The sequence below is a fragment of the Tyto alba genome, unplaced genomic scaffold, assembly GCF_018691265.1.
Source record: "Tyto alba isolate M040663 unplaced genomic scaffold, T.alba_DEE_v4.0 Super-Scaffold_6, whole genome shotgun sequence".
NCBI classification, from domain to species: Eukaryota; Metazoa; Chordata; class Aves; order Strigiformes; family Tytonidae; genus Tyto; species Tyto alba.
In genome coordinates, this window is record NW_024881327.1 from 45,023,578 (window position 1) to 45,043,393 (window position 19,816).

Below are 19,816 nucleotides of genomic sequence, written 5' to 3' on the forward strand. Positions count from 1 at the left end.
AGGACACTCTTTCTATCAGTCTGCAAACCATCAGCTGAAAACAGCAAGGCTGCTTCATGCTTCCTAACTCACTTAACTGGGGCAGACTTGGAAAAAGGAAGTATCACTGCTTGGTAGCAGCATTTCAGTCCATGACCGATGGATTGTGCCACTCAGCAGGACCATGATCCCCTCCACCCCACTGCAGTTAAAGAGACAAGTACACATAAACAAGCAAATACACAAACTGTAGACTAGCTTTCCTGAGTCTGAATACTGAAACAATGCCACAAAAGATGGTCCTCGTTCTTTTCTTTCCCCAAAATATTGGATGATGATTGGATTTTTGTCTGTTTGTTTGTTGAGGCCTGTTGGGGGTGAGGGGAAGTTTGTTTGTGTTATTAGAAATTAGGAGATGTGAAGAAAATAAAATAAGCAAAATCCTGCTCTGTAGAGAAGTTGGATGCAAAGCATGTATGTACATAGCTAGAGTTTCTTGCTCCATCTTGCAGGAGGGAACACATTGGGATCAGAAGGAGCAGAGCAGATTTAAGCTTTTGCTCAATTCTAAGATCTTGAGCACAGGATCCCTCCCTTTCATGTGTGCACAGGCCAAACACATAGTTCCCCGCTCCATCTACTGTCCTCATAAACTGTCCCAGAAAGCCATATTGCCATTTTGATTAAGGATAACAAAGCCAGCAAAATGCAGAGCAAAGTAACAGCTCTTTTTCAGCTCCAACAAGAAACAGTGGCATCAGCAAGTTCTTAATGCCCCATTGACTTTGCTTCTGCATGATAGCAATACAGATGGTACAGTGAAAAACTAGCAGCAATAAGAGTTACATAAAATGTAGATTTTCAGGACAATTCTACAGAGTGCCATCCTGTTGAAACACATCTGTTCAGCTGTAGACAAGCTGTGCTAGTTGTAGATTAATCTAAAATAAATCTTGAGAAGGTATATTACAGTCTGCACAAGCACAAGTCAGGAGTTAAATAAAACAAACTAGCAGTAAGTTTTTGACTTGGTACTAACTTTGACTCACATTAGAAAGAGTAAAACAGAACAAGTAGCCTAAACTGCCTGATGGTGTGCATCTGAAAACAAGTTCAGCCATAAAGCACTAGTCTAGTCAGGAATTATATAGGGGTCTATCATGTTGATTTAATAACTGTTTGTATTCTGCAATACTTTCTCTATAATGTTTAAAATCTCTATAATGTTTAAATGTCTATAATGTTTAAAAGAGTTGCTTAGCCTCACAAACATTTACTAATGAGGCATATCCTGCCATTTATTTGTATGCTGAATTTCTTTAAAAAGTTCACAGATTCTTACACCTGAAACTGTGGCATACTAAGGGCTCTGAATGTCATATCAGGAAAGGAACATAACAGTGAATATGTCTCCTTCCAGAAGGAAGAATATAACAGACTACAGATGGGTCTAGCAAAAAGCAGCACCTACATACTGCTGCTACTGATGACTGCAAACAAACATTGCAATATTGCAGTTCTCTGCCTTCTGTATATGGGGAACAGTATGTTTACATCTCTGTTCAGCAGGCACTTTGCAGTCCTGCTCTGTAATACCTCTGCTGCCTGCAGAGCTGGGCAGATCTACGAGTAATTCATAGGAATATCCAGATAATGCCGCTAGTCACAGCTCAGAATTCAAATGCTGTAAAAGGCCAAAGGTGAGGGAAAGCTTAAGCATTTTCACTGGGGCAGGCCATTAGTCTTTTTGGGTTTTGTCTTAATTTTTTGGAGCAAAGAAATTCTAGAGAAGAAAATAAAAGTTTTAGATAAAACTACACAAAAAAGTATCCTACTAAGAAAATCAAAAAGTGAAATCTCTCATTTCCTACCATAGAGTAAAAATCAGTTAGAAGCTACAAAGAATAATAAATCATCACTTTCCATCACAAGAGGAAGTTTTTCGTGGTGTTCATTTACATAACACCAATGGTAATGAAAGTACACCGTTACAGTAGCATAAAGGTGTTAAATTAATAGTAAATTAATGTCATTTAATGTGTTTATTAATGATCAAGAGAAGGGGAAAAAATAATGAAATGTGAAATCTGTAGTCAGCTGTAGTGTTCAGTTCTAATCTCTTATTACTTTAAAAAAGTTTCAGTGGAAGACATAAAAAATATATTAAAAAGGCTTGTGTAGAAGACATTAAAAAGAAACATGTCAGAGAGAAACAATGAATTCTACAGACAGTGAAGAGGTCTATCAGATACTTCCAATATTTAAAGCAGACACTCATATCTTCTACTAACTTTTCAAAACGTATCTGAAAATGTAGTTAATCTGGAAATTTGAAATAAATTTATTTTAAAATCAGACTAATCCTATGCAGTTCATAACCATGATTCAAAAAACGGATTTGAATTTATAGAACAAAGGCAGCATTGGCCTACTTAAGATTAAAAACAACAAAGAAACAAACAAAACAAAGCTTCAGAGCTTCAGACATGAGTATCATTTAGGACTGGAAAAAAACATTTAAAATACTTATTTAATTAAAAATCATCCAGACAGGTTTTCTTATGCTTTCCTCTAAAGAATCTGGCTGCTTACAGAATAAAAGAGCAGAGTGACAGGTTTCCCCTGGAGTGATATCTGCTCTTTTTGCCTGTGCTCCTAAACTAGGTAATTGGGAATTGACATAAAATTGTCTGACATTAATGACAAAGAAACATAGTGTATATTTGACTGGAATTTCTTAGAGATTAATATAAACTGTTAAGACTATGGGCAAATACTTTGTACTTACTTTTTATTTCCTGCTGTTTCCAGAAAAAGAATAAACATACTGATTCTGCACTAGACAATAACCTACCCCTAAAAAATGTTCTCCCTCACAGTGCATTACAAAAGGACAACTTGGGTCCCCCATATCCTCATATACTGCATAGGAAAAATGCATGTTCATTATGGAATTTTTCACAGTCATCAGTTTCAAAGATACCAGGAGAATACAGTTGCTAATTTATAGGCTGTAATAACTTGCATGATATTTCTTAGCCTTCTAATTTAACAGCCAGCTGACTTTGCCATTTTTAAAAAACTTTTTAAGAACATGTTCTCATTCACTCACAAAAAAATGCAAGTGAAAATTAAGGGGAAAAATCTTCTAGGCAATTCCAGAAGAAAAAAAAAAATCATATATATATATAGAGAAAAAAATTATATTAGTTGCTAGGTGACAACATTTTTATGTGTTCTGTCAGAGTATTTGCAAAATACTTACAGCCAAGAACATTAATATTTCAGGATCTCGTCAATTCTATATCAGGTAAATATATGCGAAGAGGAAGAAAATCCTGTTTAAGAAGCAAGCCAATGCTGCAAACACCAGCAAGAACAAGATAAATAATGTAGGAGGACTTATTAAAGTTAGAAATGCAGATGGAAGACTATAAAATGAGATTAAATTGATTAACATGTAATGCATACTGTGGGAGAATAATCAAAAGGAAAGATAAAACTGCTAGATAGCCATCATGTCCACAGATAAAGTGCTCTGATATAGAGCTTGCAGTGTGAGATGAGAGCAGAAGAATACAATTTCAGGTTTCACATATAAGTTAAACATCATGAAGTTGGATGCTAGAAGTTTTCCAGTGCAACAGCAGCTAAAATACAGGGCAAACTTGTAGGAACTGCATCACCTGAAACAAAAAAGGGGCTGGAGGAATTCTGGAAAAGAGCAGAGAAATGGTACCATGGATACCAAGACAGCTTTATGCAAGCAATTAAAATCATTATATATACCTTGAATAAGGGATTACTGAAGCGAGACACAGTGAAATGTCAACATATTAAAGCAGAGATAGGTACAGATATCAAAATATCATGAAATTTTATTCTTCCAGAGGATTCTTTTGACTCTGAAAACAAAAGCAAATAGCTTTGACATGTAAAAACCAACCAAAATGTTGACATTTTTTATTAATGTACATAAAAATTAAATATGAAATTAATATTAAAACAACTTTTGCTTTGATGAATTATGTACATAGCCAATCATCTCTAGGTTATATTTAATCTATTAATACAGATCCAAAAAAGAACTGGAAAACAAGAAGAGTAATTTTCATATGAAATATGAAACATACTGTGAGGATTACTCTCCAGACCTTAACCTCACTTTGTGGCAATGCTACCAAGTTACTAGAAACTAATAGTACAGAAATCAAAGCCAGTGTAAATCTTCATCATAGTAAGGACCAAATGGCAGGACTGCCCTGATCTGCAAGGAGGCTCCATGCAAGCTGGAGCCTTGAGCGCAGCCCGGCAGCTCGCCTGGCTGTTATACCTGATTGCAGAGGAGAAATCACCAGTGGGGCGGCAGTTCCCTGTAGCTTCAAAAATATAGATACTAGAAAGCATATATTGAATAATTACCCCTTTCAAATATTTTAGGACAATGATGGCAGTATACTTTACTTATCAGTATGAGTTGTATACTTGGTGGCTATAGGAAAATAACTGGATTCTCTTGGCTCTCCAAAGTGAGCACAAATCAGACAAATCATAAAACAGTTATTAAGTCTCATTTAAAATAGTACAGTACATTGGTGCCTGATTGCTTTCTTAATCACCTTTGTTCTGTACAGACCATCTTCCTTAGTCATTCTTTTCCCCTATACATAGCAATCCCCATATAATTATGCTGTTTTAACATTATATAAATTTGGATTAAGGAAGCTCCTCCTCTGCTCTTAGTGACAATTATTCCACTCTATACAAGAAATTGATTACTTTTTCCCAACAACAGAACTGACGTCCATTGTGATATCAAAAACATTATTTGATTAGGTAAATGATGATCATTTTCAGAAATCACTGTGATTATTATCTACTTTTTTTGAAACCTGTCCTGGTTCGGGCTGGCCTAGAGCTCCCGTTGGTCTGGCAGCGGGAGGAGCTGCAGCACCCTGAGACCCCAGGGGCTCCCCAGGTCCCAGTGCCCTCACCTGTGTGCGGGGGCGGGGGGGTGGGGGGGAGCACAGCTGGAGGGCTGGGCCCGGATTGGCCGATAGTGCGTGTCACGTGACATTGTGCTCACTATATAAAGGCAGGAGTGGGCCTGGAATGGCTCTCACTTCTGGGAGTGTGGCTGTGGGGCCTTTGTGTTGGGGATCTCCAGCCGGGAGGTGAGCAGCTGTATGGTACGTTACCTGTTGGTACTGCTTTCAGCGTATTATTTTGTTACTGTTACTAAGCTGTTTTTATCTCAACCCGGGAGTCTCCCTTTGCCCCTCCGATTCCCTCCCCATTCCCAAGTGGGGGGAGGGTGGGTGAGCTGCTCCGTGGCATTTAACTGCTGAGTAGGCTCAAACGACAACAAAACCATACTTTTAATGATTTTGTCTCCATATGTGGTACCTTGCTAGACTTTGAGTTTAAACCTTAGTAAAATAAGAGAAACTACACCAAATTTCTTTTCCTGACACAGTACTCAGATCTGTTCACGTTCACTGTCCCTTGACATTTATGAAAACAGCTCCTATTGAAATGTCTATTCTTCTCTTTCACCATACTTAAATGTAATTTGCTAACTCTGTAGCTTAGTGCTCACAAAACCTTATCTGTCTATGGCTACAAAGTGGCCAACACAAAATAGGTTTAATGGTCCAAGTGGACATGGCTCCAAGTGGACACACACGCATTCTAAAAATGATTAGCACAGTGCCAATGATAAGAAATTCCTCTGTCAGCATCAGCAATGAAATGAATTAATAAATAGGTGGTGCCAAAGCTTATTCTCTCTTTGGAGGTTATCCATGTTGAAAAATCAGGGATGCTGTAAAGTCTGTGTGCAGAGTGTTAAAAATGGTGGAGGCGGTATTGCTGCTGACTGCAATACTCTGCAGCTGGAGATCCTACTATCTCTGGAGTGATTTGGTAGAAAAAAGATGGACACATGCTTGCAAAAAAAAAAAAAAAAAAAAAAAAAATTTACCACTTACAGAGGAAATTACCTAAATTGCAAGAATTATAGAATGGCAAACCATGAGGCCAATTTCCCACAGCTCATGAAAGTTTGATCTCTATAAAATATAAAATATACTTCCATCATGTATTTAATTCAGAAGTAGGATGTCTTCATTCTTTCATTTAAATATCATTGAATCAGTATATGCTAGTTTTAGTCTTTGAGTTGTGACTCCCAGAGATTTAAAACTAGCAATAATTCATGGCTGAATATTATTGGTCCAGATCAAAACAGAGTGAGTGCCACTTGTTCGTGGGAAGCTCTAGGTTCCTCTAAATGTAAATATTTATTCTTTGATGAGGAATATTAATATAACAGCAATGGGATATTTAATGCTGATCTCTGAAGATTATGAAATCGTAATATTCAAAGAACTGAGAGGTTATTTCAACTAACTTTAACTGCTGAGGTAATCTATTCAATGATGAGTTCAAACACGATCTGAGAAGAGATGGAGCTGGAATAGGAATTGTTTGTTCCAACATCTGTGTTGCTGTTCCAAGACTTCATAGTAAACAGAGATGCACAGTAAAATTTCTTCATGTTTAAATAATTATTTCATCTTTTTTCATTAATTGAGCACTAAGTGTGCCTGGCTGGGTCTACCAAACTAATCTTCAATTATAAAAATTCATAAATGAAACAGAAAATATTTTCATTAACTGCAAAATAAATGTACTGACTATCATCAAAGCTCAATGTGACAGGAGTGCCTGGCTTAAAGTTCTTAAAGAGATAAAATGAGTGAATTTTATTGTTCTTTGGTGCTACTTCTCTTTAAGTTTATCCTTAAGTACCTCCTCAGTATTTTTCCATGTACAGAAATTATGATGCCACCTATACCACTTTTTTTTTAATAAATATGAGCAGGAGTTTCAAGTTTATTACAGTCCCATATGGAACATCCCTGTTATTCTATTTCGTCTTGCAGGAAATCCTTACACTTCCCTGGTCTTTTCTGTGTCTTCAGATTTTTTTTTTTTTTATTGGCCTTGAAGACAGTAAGTTTGATATCCCTTAGGCACAGCAGCATTGCATACAACCCATCTTCGTGTCTCATCTCACTCCATAGCTTCTCTGTCCCACTCTCAACCAGGAAATAAAATTCCCAATGCTTTCCTGCAGCTGAAAAAATCCCTAGCTAAAAACTCACATTTTCCAAAGCAAAACATGAAAAGTAACTGCAACAATCACAGAGCAATATTCATTCCTGTCTCAAGCTGATTTCTTTCCTCTGAACCAACTAGTTCCCAGTCTATCACTGACTCCCACCCTGCTGCAGTTTTTAGGTTTCACTGTCATTGCCTCTGGTTATGCACTTCTAAACCACCACCTGGTCTGGAGCAGCACAGTATGCAAAAGCTTTAATCTGAAGAAGGAGGCACACCTTGGACTCCAGTAACACACCACTTGTTTCTATTTTATGGGGGTACTAAGCTGCTTAGCCTTCATTTAGAAGAGAGGCCATTGAGTGGAAATGACAGAGGGACACTGATCTTATCAACAATAATCCGAGTCCCCTTCTCATGGAAACTGGGGTCAGTGTCCTACATGTCCCTAAGCAAGCAGGAGCCATGGGTGAGGACCTCTTCTAGGTTCCTAGGTGAGTAGGAGGCCAAAGCACTCAAAAGTGTTCTTTGAAATTAGCTCATAGTTTTCTTTCAACTTTTTCAAAATCCTAAAATGAGCAAAACAAATCTCTCACCCAGTTACATGTTTCTGACAGGAACCAACAGCAGAGACTTAGAGAGAACAAGAAATGAACAAGGAATAGCACTGTCAAGTTTTCCCCACTGTATACACCCACCTTCTGGCAAAATGAAATTCAGAGACTTCCTGAACCAGAGTTTGTATCTATATCCTTATTTTCAATTATTCATTTTTTTTCATAAATATGTCTTTGAGCCTTTTTAAGCTTTCAAGGTCCACATCATACTGTAGCAATGCAAGAATGGCATTGCTTCTGCCTGACATCAGTTTTCTTTCTTGTATGTTCTATAAAACTGTATATGATCATTTTAGTTGCTGCCCTACAGATCTCATCCTGTGAAAAATAATAAACAGTTGTTCTTTACTCACTTTCTGTGTGACATCCATAGTTTTATATGTTTCTATCTGTTCACCATCCCCTTATCTAACAACTGTTCTGTGCTTTTTATCATCTTCAACAACCTTCTATACCTGAGTAATACCAAAGATACACAATGTTCAAAACATGAATACACAGTGGATTTGAGAATAACATAATAATATTTTCTGATTTGTTCACTGGTGCCTTCCTAGTAATTGTTTAATACACTGTCCACCTTTTTGACTGCCACTGAACATTAGGTTGACATTTGTTTGAACTATTCACAAAAATGCCAAGATATATTCCCTGAATGGCAACAGCTAATTTACAGCCCATTTTTCTGTAGTTTAGTTAAGGTTGATTCCCTCCCTTCTCCCCCTTCCTCCCATTACTTGGCACAAATCAACACTGAATTTCGTGTTCAAGTGTATTACAGATCTTTCAGCCTCATTAGATCCTCTTGCAACTCTTCATGGCCAACTTTTGTATTTACAAACCAAAATAATTTCATACTGTCTGTAGGTGCTTTCTTTTCTTTCATCATTGCTTTTCCAGATTCTTTGTGATCTTTTATCCTAGCCTAAATATTTTACATATGGTTCAGAATTGTATTTCTGTAATTCTGAGTTTTCCTCCACCTATATCAAGATATATAAATAGCGGCATGGGGGATGTCAGAAAGATTTTTTTTTTAAAGAAAAAGAAGATTTTGAAGGAAAAGGAGTGAACAGAACAGTCTGAGGTTGCTCATACTTGAGTTTATACTCAAGACTATTTTCAAATCCAATGTATCTGATTTCTCTTCCCTCCTTGCAATTGGTGATCACAAGTATATCTACCAAAGTCAAAACTGTTGATAAATGTGGGAACTGAGAGCAAAAATATCTATCTAGTCATTGCAAATCCACTGTCACCACAGTGCCAGCTCCATCCCAACCAAAACCTGATATTAAAGAGAAGGGGAGAGAATCAATGTAAATTGCTGCAGACAGCAATATGTTTAGTCATCAGTGGCATTGCTGGTCAGGGGCTCAAGAACTCCTTTTGTTATTTGCCAAAAATGTTGTCATGTAAGTTTTTAATTAATGTTAGAAAACTATTTTCCTCTTTTATTTATAGCTCTATGTACATTGCACAGCATGTGGCAACATTTTTGTGAAAGTAAGGGAGTACTACTTTGGTTTCTCTGGGCTTTTTCCCTTTAAGTGGCACATCACTTATTCTGTTACCTGAACTCCATTCCCTCTCTGCATCCTTTTTATAAAGCACACTTTATTTACATGATGATATAACATTCCCCTCCTCCTCTGCTTTATTTAATACGGAATGCTTTAATGCTTCAGCAAAGAAACAGTATTCACTGGTAGGTGTAGATTTTTCTTATCCTTTCAGAACAACACTTTTTTTTTTTTTTTTTTCTGGTTTTCTCCTTATAGATATTTCTGTAGCATTGAATACCATAATCTGTGAGCATTTCAAGAGCCAATAGTGAGTTACCCTAGTATCATCCTGGGAGATGTTGTAGACTTCAGACTGCCACACCAACCAATCCCTTTCACACTCCTAACAAATGAACAAGACTGTGAAAAATAAGGTAATTAGATAACAGCAGTTCAGTATTGTGTAACATGTGAAAAAAAAAGAAAGAAAATCTATAACATTCAGCTCTTTGGTGTTCTGCAGTGAAGTGCATAACATTGGCAATGCATAAGACAGGTACTGTCATGTTCTCAATACACACCTCTGGAGCTTCTCCAGACTTCACTAGTCAGAGCAGATATTCACATTAAAATCCATTAATTTAAACCATTAAAGGCCATTAAATACTCAGTGAATACTGGACCATGCATAACCTGGGCAAATACAGAAATCTTGCTATTGAGAAATCTTCACATTTCACTAAAAACCTCAGTTGTACAAAAGAAGCTTTCAACTGCTGACACACCAGAGTTATCTGGAAATATTCATTTTATGGTTCATTTTTATGCTTTTAAAAATTAACTTGACAGAGCAAAAATGCTTGGCTCTAGTGTGAGTTTACAGGTGAACTATATAAACTTGAGGGCAAGTCACTACAAATAACATCTTACTCACTTGGCTCATTTCTGAGTAACTATTTCCCTGACCTACTTTGTTGTATTTATTGGTAAACAGCAGTTGTTACTGTCTCTTCTCATGAATGCAAGTCTGACAGTATGGATCATACAGATTTTTCCAGGGTTTCAGTGCCTATATCCTGCTTAAAAATTAACAAACAAACTAACCATCTTATTTCTCATTGTTCTCTGCCTTTTAAATCATATTTTCTGTTATTTCTCCTGGTGCTTCCCCTCCTTGTACCCCCCTACCTGTGAAAAAAATTCCCAAACCATAGAATTAAAGCCTGTAGGTCTCATTCAAGACTGTCCTGGTTTTGGCTAGGATAGAGGTAATTTTCTTCCTAGTAGCTGGTATAGTGCTGTGTTTTGGATTTAGGGTGACAATAATGTCGATAATACACTCATGTTTTAGTTGTTGCTGAGCAGCGCTTACACCAAGTCAAGGACTCTTCAGTTTCTCACACTGCCCTGTCAGCGAGGAGTCTGGGGGTGCCCAAGGAGCTGGAGGGGACACATCCAGGACAGATGACCCCAACTGGGCAAGGAGATATGCCATGCCATATGACGTCACGCTGAACAATAAAACTGGGGGGAGTTGGCCAAGTGATTGCTTGGGGACTAGTTGGGCATCAGTCAGTGGACAGTGAGCAATTCCACTGTGTATCAATTGTTTTGTATATCCTTTTATCATTATTATTTTCTCTTCCTTTTCTGTCCTATTAAACTGCCTTTATCTTGACCTGCAGATTTTATCCTTTCTCTCATACTCTCCTCCATCCCACTGTGGGGGGAGTGAGTGAGTGGCTGTGTGGTGTTTAGCTGCCTGCCAGGCAAATATCTCAAGCAAACATTTATCTGCATAAGACACATACAAACAGCTCATCCAAAACAAAGCTTCTACTTGTCTTACCTGTGAAAGCACTAAACTGTACAACAGTGCTGTTAAGGCAAATAACAGTGCAGTGCCGGTGTAGGTAACACGGTACAAATAACAGCAATAAATTTGTAAAAGATGTTGAAAATGTCTGTTCCAAACCCTGAATCCACCTGAGCAGTAGTCTGGGTCAGATGCACTAATATTATCAGATCTGTGCTTCTTTCTGTTCTCCTAGTCCCTGTGTTAGCTGTTTCTAACCATGTAAAAGTCACCTAACACTCCCACTCATCACTGCTTGTAGGAATGTTTGCTGCTTCTCTGACAACTTTCCTAGTAAGAGTATTTGTCATGTAAGAGATCTCCCCTGCTTCAGTCCCATATGAATCGTCTGGTTGAGTACAGGAAGTAAAAACCTTGCTGTTTACAGATGATGGGACAGAAAAGATATGCACATGCCTTTCTGCCCTACCTCTGCAGCAATTCAGAAAGTCACAGTAACCCTCAGCTAGAGGTTGCTTTAGCAAAAACATGTTATGGGGGAGAAACCCAAAATAGTTTGTGTAAACTTCCTACAAATATAACTGATATCTTGTGAAATCTATCAGTTGAAATGGAAACTCTTTCCCCATATGTGTTTTCCAAGAAGGATTTCTGCTTTGCCTAGCAGCAGAGGACTCCACATAGAGTTTGGATAATTATTAGTTTGACATCAGCCCATGAAAACAGGCTAAAAGGTGTCACCTTGTAGTTGTCACCCCAAAAGAGATGACTCCTACCAAAGCAGACCAGGCTATTTCCCTGCTGAATAAACAACAGGAAAGAAGGATGGCATTTGATAAGAGAAATGGAAAAGACAGGTTGGCCAGGCAGGTGCACGTCTGAGGTTCAGTACAACTTCACAGCAAATACAAAAGGATGGGGTTTGGTAGTACCTGTGGAAGGGTCAATTCCTCTTCTCCAATTCCTTGCTTTGACCAAAGCCAAAGACTTGTGAGGTTTGCCTGGTTTTGCTACAGACAACACTGAGTTAAGCTGTGAGTATGCTCCAAGATTTCTGGTACAGTTTTAAAAGTATGATACAGCTTTTCTTGTATAGTCAGAAGAAAATTAAAAGATAAAGGAAACATTTGATGGCTTACCGGCTGCTCAGCATCTGCTATCATCAAGTCAAAAACACCCACATCTGATATGTGCGCAGAGATACCCTATTAACATTCATTTGAATTCAGGATTCTTATCTCAGTTTTCCTTTCCCACCACTGTCTATGTCCATACTAAAATGTATGAAATACTTTTATCTAATTGTTTGCCATGTTATAAAATCTGTCCTAACCAGCATTTTCAAAAATGGGGAGCTCACAGAGTACCTTCCAAATTAAACCTTTAAGCATTTGAAAATAATATATCTAGGTTTAGGGGTTTTTGGTTTGGTTCATTTTTTTTCTTAACAGACTAGATAACAACATAAAACTCTAAAGGATACTACTTATACATACTAATGAACTGCATTTTTCCTTTCTCTGAAAAGCAACACTGTAAAATCCCTGAAACTGCACTAAAGTTAAATTCAGAGAACAGAGGGATACTGATCCTTATGAACATTAGCATATACAGTAATAACTCTCTTTAATACAGTATTATAATTTTTATTTTAAAAATGGATCCCTGTCTAGACATGTACAAAATCTCTGTAGCAGTAGTTAGCAATGCGTAAAGAGTAAATTGTGTAGAACAGCTTTGAGACTGGCCATTTTTCTGCTTTACTGAAATACTGTGAAGTAGAGAGATACACAGAGTAAATGTGAAACACTCTAGTAAGAGGAAAGAGCTCTGACAGCCTTATTGATTCACTGTTTTTTCTGATCCTTTCATTATCCACTCTTGAGCAGTCTAGTCAAAGGAGCTTAAAATTGCAGTAGGCTCCATAATACTATAGATTTCTAAAGTTTATACTACAACTGCAAACCCAATTTGCTTCTCCCTCCCTGTACCATCTGCTTTTTCCCTCTTCCTTCCTTAGAGCAGGGTTGCTAGCACCATATCTTCAATATTCTGCACTACAGAAATTAAGCTGACTCCAGCTGGGATATTTGGGGGGGATTAATGTATAACAGCACATTATATAATAATAATAACAATAATAACAACAACTACTAATAACAATTATTATCATTATATATTACTACAACAATTTTATTCTTATTATAAATTATTATTATTATTATTATTATTATTATTATTATTATTATTATTATTATTATTATTATTATTATTATTATTATTATTATTATTATTATTATTATTATTATTATTATTATTTACCTCTCTTGGGTTAAGCTCAGGTCTACTAAGTCCAGCAAACAAACTCTAATGACTCTAATAAACATTGCATCCAGTTTGGGGTGTCTCAAGAAGGGGAAGAGGTAGGGAAAAAGTTAGTTGCAGCAGGGGGTATGATCAGGCAGTGCTGTTAGAGCAAGCCCAGTACTGCCAGGTACTGCATCATGTCAGCATTGCAGGACTATCTCAGTAGGAAAAAAAATGAATCAAAACTGGCTTCTCACACATTTTGCTTCCTGAGTCTCAAATTAATCTACCTGCCCTTCAACACAGCCCTTGCCCTCATAACCATGTATTACCTGTACAAAGAAGTGTCAATTTCTCCATGATCTGGGAGCTAAATAACTATTTAAGGGTCAACTCTATCTCTGCTAGATTTAATGTAATATTTAGAGTTGTGTCAAAGTCCTCCCACACCTGGGCACAGACAATCTGTGAGACTGCTTAGAGCTGGACTATGGCAAAAATGATGATAAATCTTTTTATTTCTCTGGAAAACTAAGAGAAAAATAAAATTATAAAGAGAAGCTGATTTTGTTTCTTCTTGTACCTCATTGACAGAATTGCCTTTTAAGTTCAAATCAGTTAAACCTAGATAAAACCATTGAAATAAGTGAGATGATGCTGAGGGTCAAAACTCACATGTGGAACCTTTGTTCATGCCACTGTTGCCTAAGTTGTAAATAACTGACCTTGTGGAAGACAGCATGACAGAGAGAAGGCAAATTTTGAGGGAAAACACACTTAAACTCACTATTTCTGTGAAAGCCAAGAAATTTTGATAAGGGAACCACAAAGATTTCATGAGTTTAGGTCTGTGATATATTTCTGTACAGTATATTTGTTCAAACTAGAAATCTCTTAGATCTTAGGTTGATTTGATGGAGGGATTTTTTACTTTGAAAAAATATGCTTAATGTAATAGGTGCTGGCGGTGCTGAGGAGCTCTCACTATTTATGGACTTTCTGCATCCAAATCAAGTATTCTTGTTTGTATGAAAAACTTATTAGGAAAACTGCTTATTTTTGAATAGCCTGTGTGTATATAACCTCCAAATTAGAGATATATTTGTCAACACACTCCCTTCCAGCTGTCGAATTATCCCAGTTGCTATGCCCTTACTAACCTGGAGGTTACCACCACAAAAGGCAACTTTCCCAGGAAAGCAGGGATCAGCTTCACCCGCTTTAGGGAAAATTTTGAAAATTACAGAACAAGTCAAGGTGGTTCGAGCTAATTCTACTATAAGAGCTTAGGAGGGGGTTAGAAAATTAAATACATCCGAGAAGAGGTGATAGGAGAGGATGTCAGTCTGTAAACTTACATTACTTTGACTATCACTTATATCAGGCTGAAGCACGTAATAGTCAAGAAGCTCATGCAGCCAGCTTTGCACTACAGCAGGTTTCGAGTAATGCACCAGCCTCTGCAGCTGAGCTGCAGGTCAGTAACCACCTGCTCAGGGGCAGCAAGAAAGACAGAGGGAACACTTTTATCTCAGGTCATTACAGCTATTTCTCTGCAGTGACTGTGCATTTTAATGAGTGTTCTTTGACAAACAGCAATTAGTATGCTGAAGAACTTGACAGACTCCTAAAGAACTAGTATTTTTCTTATCTGTCTGAAGGGAAGGATGGAGTGATGTGTGAGTTGAAATCTCCCAGAGAAGATGGGGAGACAAAGGTGAAAAAGAAAGAATTTAAAAAGTCACCAGGGAATTTAAAAAAGCACCACAGATGTGAACCTCTGAAAGGCAGGAAGGAAACATTGTACAAGAAGAGAATAGAAACTTCGGATGGGCTTTACTAAAGAGAAAAAAGAGAAGCAGAGGTCAGGAAATATGGTTGTGCACGTGATCTAGGAGCTGCCTCCAAAAGGCTCATAAGCCCTACCCAAAGGATGCTTCTAATCAGTATGACAGCAGTGAAAGGAAAATAAAATTGTGCAGGCTTTTCTTTGTACAGACCTCTTTCTCAGACAAACCAAGGGGCAGTGGTGTTTTCAAAAACCCATACAAATGCCCCTGTTCATCTGTTTACCTACATCTATTGGAAACTCCATATCTGTTACATTGGCTTCACAACCTGTCTGGACTTCTGGGTGAAAGAAAACTCAGATTCAAATGCAGGAGCGCTCTGCTAATGCAGCAACAAGGTAATCATGCTGGGGTCTCCACTCCCAGGAGCTGGCGTGGATGGTGTCACCACACTGCCAGCCTCCTGCTCCCTCCTCACCCTTATTTTCTGTCTGATTTTTTAACTGTTGCAATAGTCTGATGTGTGCATGCTTAGTGCCGGTTTAGTGCTTTCGGCTGTATTTCAGCAAAGTACAGAAATACTTTCCAAACCCCAGGAAACTCAGAAGACACCACATAGGACCCTACATATGATTCTTCCTGGTAATTCAGAGAGCCACCCGGGCCTTGAAAGCCTTCCTGGAAAATTTTTTTCCTGTGATTTTATTTTAGTTTTGTTCTCTTTAAAGAATATCTTTCTACTGTCCCTGGAGACCTCTGTTTTCTCCAGATTTTCCAGTATAAGTAGGCAACCTGTCTTCTGCTACATTCCTCATAGTGAGGCACCTGGGACATTTGTTAGCAAGTTAATGTGTTTCCATGAGTTATATGGTTTAGAAATCCCACAGGCTGATATTTTGAAAACTTTTGATGTAGCTAGAACTGCCTAATACTATGTCCATAATCATTTGTAGTAAAAATTTTTATTCTAAATGCTATACCCTGCATTTGCAGCACAGAAACTTATATCTGAGTCCTGAAGACACACAAATATGTGCCCAGCTTTACCTGGGTGGATTGTCCTCTAAGGGTGCATCTGCACTAGTGTTTCAGTTCAGACCAGGAGGATGAAGCAAAACTCCCAGGTGTCCCCATTTCCCGTGCTTTGGTTCATGTGGTGGAGAGGTTTTTGGGAAGGTGGGCCTCATGGAGGTTCAGCTGCAGAGCTGGTCCCAGCCACACCTCCATCTGTGTGTGTGGGCACTTTGACATCCCTCACATCAACAAAGCCCCCAGACTGCAACACAAGGATTTCGTAATTCCAGTTTGAGTTTTGCTGGAATGAGGCTTGGATGGAGATGGACACCAGGAATGAGATATGCTGTGTTTCCTGCCTGGTTTGTCATGGTGAAGAACAGATTTCATGTCCCTCCCTGAATTTCTTGGTTCTCGTAATATCAGTATTATTATGCACAAATTCCCAGGTCAGGAAAGAGAAACCCAGCACTTAAGCACTTGCACTTCATGCTCTGTTCCCTGTCATTTCCTATTCTGCATCCTATTTGTCAGAACTACCTACAGCTCTGCATTTTTCTTTAAGGCTGATTTTACATCAAGTCTTATAATACTGTAAAAATATTACTACAGAAATATTACTAGGAGGAAAATATGCAGCTAAAAACCAGCACATATATGCAAGAATAAGGTAATGTTGTACCTGACAGGATTAATTATGCAGGATTTTTATTTTTTTTTTAATTTCTGTAGGGATAGATTTTATTTCTATCCTTTACTGTTTGAGCAGTAACTCTTCTAATTCTGAATTCTCATAAGGGAAACATCCTAATGTCCTTTCATGTAGTTTTTAATGCCATTAGCAATGCCATTAAACTTATTTGGGCTACTCATGAAATAAGATAAAACGAAGACTGTTATCAAGTTATTTTCCCTTACATATACCTTTTTTCAGTTAGGGCAAGTCACAGGTGTTCTTTCTTTTAATTTCTGTCCGGATCATACAGGCTAAGATATGTAGGTGAAAATGAAAGTGGCAGCCTATATTATCTTCCATGTATTCTATCACATGAAGAGAATTTGGGTTTCCTGCTGTTTTCTTGAGGGCCATAACAAATTTCTGCAACAAGGATGGCTTCCCAGTCTTTGTAATTTGATGGGCTCATAATGTGTGGCATTTAGGTGTAAAACTCACATTTGCCTTATGAGATTGCACTTAGATTAGTCTCTTCAAGATCCAAGTCCTACTAATTGAAAAAGTGCCAATCACAATGCAGGAGTTAACACAGAACTAATTAACAGTAAAGGAACAAAAATAAAATCCAGCTCTAGATACTACCTTTTACTTTAGAAAAAAATAACTGGGGTGAACAAACCAATATAAAATTATTACTGATTTAGTTTCCTCCAAACAGTGGCAGCCTTAAGTAACCCATTCATGAGATACTGTAAGGTCTGCAGCATTTCAACTCTCTTTCCTCTTAGCTTGAGACAGGATATGAAATCCAATTCTTTACACTGCTTAAATCCCAAGCAATTTTTGGACTTAAGTGGGTTTCACACTAGTATTGCACAGATGAAATCCATTTAATAACTCAAGAGACCTCCAGTCTTCTTTTTTTCCTCTGCAGTTTAAATGCACTGTCTGGACATTATAATCAAAATCCTGTATCACGGTTTGCCTTTGAACTATTTGAAATGGTGACTGACTGAAAAGTACCAGGGCATGGAGTGCTGCCATAGAAAAACTAACCTGTGAGAAATTCAGGCATAATTTCTTTACAAAAAGGGCATTATGGAATAAATTGCTTGGGGCACTCAGGCAGCAAGGCAGGCAAGTATCATAAATCAGCTCTGAAATATAAACTGGACAATTGAAAGTGGGAGCAATGGCAGGGTGTGATCTCGCTGGTTAGGTATGTCATTTAAGATTGTGATAAATAAATGTGCCAATCCAAAAGTGCATAACGGAAACTGGGGTAGTGGAGAGAAAACCTGGGGTTGGCAAGAGGAGGAGGAAATAACAGTCCTTCTCTTGGTGTATTGCACCTAGCTGAGAAAAAATCCAGTCTAAATATCACCAGAAGCCAGCACTGCAGTCTCCAGATAAAGATAACGTGATTTTACATGCTTCTTTTGCAGGGAGCAGTTTTATGTTGCCTTGCTCAGTTCCCATCTTACTGGCAAGTCAGGCTGGAAGGGGAGGTTGGTGGGGCTGGAAGGGGAGGTTGTGGTTTTCTTCTTTCTTTCTTTTTCTTTTTTTAAACTAAATTTGGAGGTCATAATCTCTTGCCCTTTCAGCTCAGTAATGAAATCCCAGAGCATGGTACATTACTCTTCTGGCTGCACAGATAGGCCATTTGGTCGTGGTCAGATATAGTTGTCACCTCAACAATTCAGCACCTCCTCAGATGAATAATGAGTGGGTGTTAGGAAGAAATCAGGCTTTTACTATATGTGGAGCTTGGGAAAGACATAGGCACAGAAAGCAAATAAAATATAACTGAGAAACTATTTGAGGCATGTTCAAATATTCAAGTGAGTTCAAAATTATAATAGGAATGTATGAACATAGACAGGGCATAATATTTTTATGACAAGACAAAAAAATAAACTGTTAAATAACACAGAAATATACAGCATCTCCCTTAATTTCTCCAAACCCTAACAAAGTTCTTGCCTCACTAGAAGAACTTTTGTTTTCAAATATTTGTCAGACCAACTCAAGCATTTAAATATATTTTCCTTATATCTGGAACCAATGGCAATTTATTCTCTAGCTGATTCCCTTTTGCCTGTCCCCTATAAAGGGATATGGAGTTAAAATTGTTTGAAATTCCTTCTGTTTATATAGTGATTTACCATATGAGCCCCAAAGAACCACTTGCAACATAGCAAGGGAATTTTTCACTTTTTCTAGCTCTGAACTTGAAATGCTTCCAAAGTCTGTTTGCATCATTTGTTTGGATATGTTCCTTTTGAAACGTAGCATGCTTTGGATGCGTCTGTTTCAGACTTAAACTCTAGGCCAGCTTAAAATCCAAATAAACTCTATTCAAGCTCTACCCAGGGTTTTGTTCTTGATCACAATCACTGAAAAGAAGAAACCAAAGAAGAAAACTCAGGTTCTGTTGTGTTAGTAATGATTCTTCTTACAACTTGGAAACCCATTGCTGCTTGCCCCTTTTCCTGTCTAAGACTCTTTTCCTACTCTTTTTACCCATCTGCCAGGCAGCTCAATCACACAGTCACACAGTGCTCATTTCTAAATATGGCTGAGAATGATCTTCTTCATCCTCCCCGCTGCTCAGAGGTTTGCTTCTTCAGCTTCCCCTGGAGCTTTTACACAGGCACATCCCTGTGACTGAACAGAGCTCATCCAGCATGAGGGGTTTTCTCAGAGGTCATTGTCCTTCTAAGACTGCTGTCATATAACACACCATGAGAAATACAGCACATATACCTTAACTCACCATGTTCATAAAGCTCTTCCTGGAGTTGACATATTAATAAAAAAGAATTGGCATTGAAAGTAATATTCTAAATTACCTTTTCTCTCCATCCACGCACTCATACAATTATTGTCAGTTGGGAAGAGGGGCAGGATTGCTGCCAAACAAGATTTTCATGCTAATAATTGTGATAAACATTCTTACAGTGATGTCACAGAATCTGAAATCCTTC